Source organism: Callospermophilus lateralis, chromosome 14 (genome assembly GCF_048772815.1).
Source record: "Callospermophilus lateralis isolate mCalLat2 chromosome 14, mCalLat2.hap1, whole genome shotgun sequence".
Classification (NCBI taxonomy): Eukaryota; Metazoa; Chordata; class Mammalia; order Rodentia; family Sciuridae; genus Callospermophilus; species Callospermophilus lateralis.
In genome coordinates, this window is record NC_135318.1 from 30575445 (window position 1) to 30582558 (window position 7114).

The window sequence follows — 7114 nt, forward strand, 5'->3', positions numbered from 1 at the left end:
AAAACATTTACTGAAAGTGATAATAACTTGGGTCATAAAGCACTCCTCAAAATATTTTTAAAAATTGCAGTCACATAAAATACATTCTTTGAGCACAGGGGAATTAAGTTAGCAGCCAACAATTTTTAAAAAAATAGAAAATTCATAACTATATAGAAATTAAATAATATACTTCTAAGATATCCTTGGATCAGAGAAGAAATCACAGTAGAAATTAACACACAGGGTTTGTTTGTTTGTTTGTTTTTTGTTTTGTACCAGGCATTGAACCCAGGTACAACTGAGCAATACCCCCAGCCCTTTTTTGTATTTTATTTAGGGTCTTGCTGAGTTGCTTAGGGCCCTTAATAAGTTGCTGAGGTTGGCCTTGAACTTGTGATCTTCCTGCTTCAGGCTCCCAAGTCACTGGGATTCCAGATGTGCTTCACCAAACCCAGCAGGAAATAGTTTTGAATAAATCATAATGAAAGTATGTCATATCAAAAATTTTAAGATGCAGTTAAAACTGTCTTTAGAAGGATATTTACAATTGTAAGGTTGGAATTTATAGCTTTAAATAAGAATTACCTATGTATCTATCTGAAGAAGTTAGAAAAAACAAACTTTTTTTTTTTTTTGGGGGGTACTGGGAGTTGAATCCATGGGTGCTTAGCCACTGAGTTACATCCTCAGTCCTTTTTTATATTTTATTTAGAGACAGGGGCTCTCTGAGTTGCTCAGGGCCTTGCTAAGTTTCTGAGGCTGGCTTTGAACTTGTGATCCTCCTCCTGCCTCAGGCTCCCAAAGTTGCTGGGATTACTGGTCTTCCCCAAGGAACAGAACAGAAAAAACAAACTTGAGGAAAGCATAAGCTAGGGAATGGTAAACCAAAAAAAAAAAAAAAAATTAATTAAAAGAAGTGTAAGGTCACTGAAAAGAATAATAAAACCTATAAATCCCTAGTTAAGATTGATCATACATATACAAAAAATAAACACATAAAAAGGAGGAAGAATACATTATTACACTTGAAAAAAGGGTCACTATGGATGCCACTGACATTACAAATGTTGAAAATATTTTGTATAACTTATCAACAGTGAATTAGAAAATCTAGATGAAATGGAAAATTTCTAGAACAACCCAGTTTCCCTGAGTGACACCAAAAGTAAATGCCAAAAGTTTCAAGCTGAATAATCTATATCTATTATAGAAATGGAATCGTATTTTAAACTCTTCGTATGATAAATCTCCAGATTCAAATGGCTTAATCAGCAAATTCCTCCGAACACTTAGGGAAAAAATAACACCAGTCTTACCCGAACTCCTTCAGAGAATAGAAATAATGAATACTTACCGACTCGTTTTATGGGGCCAGTGAAACATTGGCCTGCAATCCTGAAATCAGGAAAGGAAAATGATAGGTCAATTACTTTCTTAATAGACATGAAAAACAAACCTAAATTGAATATCAGCAAAACAAATCAAGTGATACATAATATATAAAATGTGTTTCAAGCATGCAAACTTGGCCTCACCTTACAGGCCATATTATATACCCAATTAATAAAATAAAAGAGAAAAATATAGTGATTATTCTGATAGATATAGGAAAGGAATTTGATAAAATTCAACATCCATTCATGTTTAAAAACTCTGAATAAACTAGGGGTTTCTTCTCTTTTTTTGGTAGCCTTTTATTCTGAAATAAACTTAGACTTCAGAAAAGTTGCAAAATTAACAGAACTATTGTACAATTTCATCAAGATTCTGTTTATATTTTATCATATTTGCTTTATAATTTTTAGCCTATTATTTTTGAACTATTAGTTATAAATATAAAGTCTCTTTATCCCTAAAATGCTTCAGTGTGTATTTCTTACAAAAAAGGACATTTACTTACATTATCACAGTGAACTATCAAACCCAGAACATAACGGTGTGTTATAACTTATTTTACAGACTTTATTCAAATCTCACTGACTTTCCTAATGCTATGTTTTATAATTTTTAAAGTATTTTTTCTAGTCTAGTTTCCAATTCAGGAGCACATATTTGATTTAGTTGTCATATCAGTTTAGTCCTTTTAAATCTATCATCTTTTTTTAATCACTGTGTCATTCCACTTACTTTTTTAAAGTTTTTAAAATTTTTAATTAAAAAAATTTTACATGCCAGTAGAGTATATTTTGAAATATTATACATACATAGAATAAATATAACTTGTTCCATTTAGGATCCCATTATTATAGTTGTACATGGTGTGGAGTTATATTGGTCGTGTATTCATATATGCAGATAGGAAAGATGTCTGATTCATTCAACTGTCTTTCCTTTTCCCATCTCCTCTCTTTTTCCTTATTCCCCTTTGTCTGGTCCAGTGAACTTCTAATCTTCTTCTCTGTTGTTGTGGGTTAGCATCCACATATCAGGGAGAACATGGTTTTGGGGGACTGGCTTATTTCACTTAGCATCATATTCTCCTGTTCCATCCATTTACTAGCAAATTCCATAATTTTATTCTTCTTTATGGCGGAGTAATATTCTGTTATACCATATTTTCTTCATTCATTCTTCTGTTGTAGGGAACCTAAGTTGGTTCCATAGCTTGGCTATTGTGAATTGAGCTGCTTTAAACATTGAAGTGGCTGAATCACTATAGTATGCTAATTTTAAGTCTCTTGGATATAAACCAAGGGAATGGGATAGCAGGGTCAAATGGTGGTTCCATTCCAAGTTTTCTAAGGAATCTCCATACTGCTTTCCAGAGTGATTGCACCAATTTGCAGTCCCACCAGCAACGTAGAGTGAACCTTTTCCTCCACATCCTTGCCAACATTTATTGTTGCTTATATTCTTTTCTTGTGGGAGGGATGGGCACCAGGGATTGAACTCAGGGGCACTTGACCACTGAGCCACATCCCCAGCCCTATTTTTGTATTTTATTTAGAGACAGGGTCTAACTTGCTTAGGACCTCACTTTTGCTGAGGCTGACTTTTAACTTGTGATCCTCCTGCCTCAGCCTCCTGAGCCACTGGGATTAGTGGCTTGTGCCACTACACCCAGCTTGTTGTTTATACTCTTGATAATTGCCATTCTGACTGGGGTGAGGTGGAATCTCAGTGTAGTTTTTATTTGCATTTCTGTAATTGCTAGAGATGTTGAACATTTATGAGTGTGTGTGTGTATGTATATATATATATACATACACACACACTCATAAATATATATATATATATATATATATATATATATATATATATATTTATATATATATATATATATTTTAAATTTTTATTTCTTTTGGTACCAGGGAATGAATTCAGGAGCACTCGCACCACTGAAGGCACTGGGTTCGATCCTCAACACCACATAAAAATAAAGGTGTCCATCTACAACTGAAAATATTTTTTTAAAAAGAGGAAGAGTTTTTTTTTTTAACTATCTACCCCTCTGTCTTCATGATTGTTACCTTGTTTATTTAATCTTTTCAACTTTTTATTAATATTAACTCATGTATTCTTTTTATTCAATGAGTTATAATTTGGTACTGTTATTATTTACTTTGATGTCCAAATTATCCCAGATTTGATGAGCTGGCACCCCTCCAATGTGGTTCCTGTGTTCTTTTAATTTGTCTTCATTTATTGAGCACTTTCTCACTTTCTGGGACAAAAACATATTCCAGGGTTATCTGTATTTTCCTTTCCCCAAGTCTAGAATCAACTATTTTTCCAAAGGACTCTGGTGCTTTTTATTGAACGATGATATCAAATGACATTTAGAAATTAAGATTGTTACAAGTATGCTTCTATGTGCCAATGAACAGAGCCTATACCTACAAATATATAAACATTTAGATAATTTTATATAACATGTAAATTCTGTTTTTATTTATATATAAGACCATAATTTCATAGTAGAACTCCAGTTCTGATACCATACCACAGTATTCATTCTAGTTTTCATGTTTTCTCATGCTGGAACTTTTTTTTTATAACAGTAGGACCTCATGTATTTCTGGAGGGAGTATATTGCCACTTTGGAAAAGGCTGACAACTTCTTATAAAGTTAAACATACACTTACCATGAGATCCTATAATCCCAATCCTAAATATCTGTTTTAGAAAAATGAAAACATATGATATATGAATACATGAACTTTAATGTTAAGTTCAGCTTTATTCATAAAGGCCTCAAACTAGACACAACAAACTGTCCATTAAAAGATGAAAAGAGCCAGGTACAGCCTATAATCCCAGCAACTGGGAAGGCCAAGGCAGGAGGATGGCAAGTTCGGGGTCAGCTTTAGCAATTTAGTTGGGTCCTAAGCAATTTGGTAAAATTCTGTCTCAAAGTTAAAAAATATAAAGGCCTGGGAATGTAGCTCAGTGGTAAAACTTGTGTTCCATCCCCGGATCCCCAGTACCAAATAAATATTATAAATAAATAAACAAATTGAGATATCCTTACAATGGATACTGTGATAAATAAAAAGCAATGAAATGATAGGGATGGGATTTAAAAAGTATTATGCTCAGTGAAGAAACCAGACTTGAAGTACAATCTACCAAATAATTCCATTTACATAAAAAATTCTAGTATCAGAATACTTCTAACTGTTGTCACTGGTCCAGGGATGGGAGAAGGGAATTGACTTCAAAGGACTTCAAAGCAGATAGGAATTTTATGGGGGTAATGGAAATCTTGTGATTATGATGGATGGCTACACTACAGAATACATTTGTAAATTTCATATAACTGTACTCTTAAAATTGGTGAATTTCATTGCATGAAAACTTTATTTCAAAAAAGCTGGCCAGGGCTGGGGTTATGGCTCCATAGTAGAGCACTTGCCTAGCATGTGTGAGGCAATGGGTTTGATTCTTAGCACTGCATATAAATAAGTGAATATAATATAGTTGCATATAAAAAATATTAAAAAAAAAAAAAGCTGACCAAAAAACAGTATCAAAAACCTGAACAGGTACTTTGTAAATGAGAGTATCCAAGCAGGCAATAATCATATGAAGAGGCACACAAATTAAAATCAGAATAAGATATTATTATATACTATCATTATGTCTAATATAAAAAAAAAGATTTAATATACTAAGGATTGCTAAGGACCGGAAGCAAATGGAACTCTGTGCTGCTGGTGGGGATGTAAATCGGTGTATCACTTTGGAAAACTGGCAGCATCTAGGAAAGCTGAATATATATATGCCTAACCTATGACTGAGCAATCTCAGCCCTTTTCATTGTAGCCAAGATTTAGAAATAGCTCAACTGTTCATCAATAGCAGAATGGATAAATAAATTATGGTAAATCTGTACAATGCAATACAGCAACAAGAATGGGGCAGCTTCTATTACATATGGCGTGGAAGAAGATTTCAAGCATAATATTGATGAAAGAAACCATGCACCAAAGGGTACATTCATTTGGAGTTTAAGCACATAAGACAGTAAGTTATGGTGATAGATGTGGATACTTGACAATGTAACAGCTGGGTAGGAGCTTTAGGGGGATTTCTAGAGCACCAGTGATCCTCCTTGAGCTTCATAGTGGTTACATGGGTGTGTTTCACTTTGTGAAAATTGGTTGAGTCTGTTTTTGTGATTTGTGCCATATTCTTTATTTGTCATGTCCAACAAAATTTTTATTTAAAAAATTGTTAATCACACTAACGCCTGTACAATAGTCATAACATAGAGGTACATAACATAGAGACACAACCATGTAAATTCTACTAATTTGAATTAGCTTGATCTAATAATAACTTATAAATGAAAATCCAAATACACAAAACAGAAAATTACTTGTAGCACAAAAGCACCTTTCACTTTATAAAGCAACACATCAAATGTATGAAAATACGAAAGCACCACAGCAGATCCATTTCTCAATTCTGTGAATTTATCCTGAGGAAAGAAATAACTCAACAAAAGCACAATGCTTGCTATGAATATGTTCTTTTTAAACATTAAGTCTGCTAAGAAAACACTAAAATCAGTCCAAATATCCAACCGCTGGATCAAGATTTAATAAATGATGATGTATAAATACAAGATAATAACATGCATTAAAATGATGAATAGAAGGCCTCTGGAAGCACAAAACATTACTGTAGGTATAATGCTAGGTAGAAAAGTCTACACGAAAGAAAATGTGCATATTATGATTCTAACTGGGCAAAAGTGGACCAATAGGTAATGTGAGCAAATAAAAAACTGTTGTATTGGAGTAGTAAATTTTTGATTTGGGGGGAAGAAAACAAGCTAAATCCCCACATCCCCCAAATACTCTTTATTATTATTTTTATTATCATTATTTTTATTGTAGAAACTAATAAAAAAGACATGTATAGAGTCATAGAGGAATAGCTTAGAATTTAAGGAGAGGAAACAGAAAGGTTACCGAGATCTTAGGAACAAAAGATTTTATCCAGCTGTCTAGGACTCTGCCTCCTGTCCCCATGTGCTTCCACTCAGGGTTCAAGTTATTGGAGGAGAAGATCTTAACAGTTTCTGGTCTGTTATGTGTCTACCTGGTGCTTTTTTTTAAAAAATATTAATTAGTTGTCAATGGACCTTTATTTTATTTATTTCTATGTGGTGCTAAGAATCAAACCCAGTTCCTCTCCCGTGCTAGGCAAGCACTCTACCACTGAGCCACAAACCCAGCCCCTGCCTGGGGCTTTGATTAGCAATCACATCTAAAGAAATGCACTTCTCTAAAGGAAAGGGGTAGCCCTGTGACAAGGAGAATGGGCAGTAGAGGGAGGCTGAGCAGACCAAAAAAACTGTTCACAAAATGTTAGGCCATCGTCTCAATAAATAGAACACTACCACCTTTCCCCCCATATTCAATGAAACTGTGCTTATTGTAGAAAATGTGCAAAATTCAGAAAAGTGTGAAGTAAAAGAGTAATGAAGGAGATAGGTTTCTAGATGTGTAATTATTAGGACACATGGCTTCAGCGTCTTAAGATTCTAGTTACATATTGCCAAAATGTTTTTTTCTGATACTTACAATTTTTTAGATTCTCATTTCTTCACACCCTTGATATTCAAGTATTATTATTAGCAAATCTGCCTTTTTTTTTTTTTTTTTTTGATACTGGGGATCGA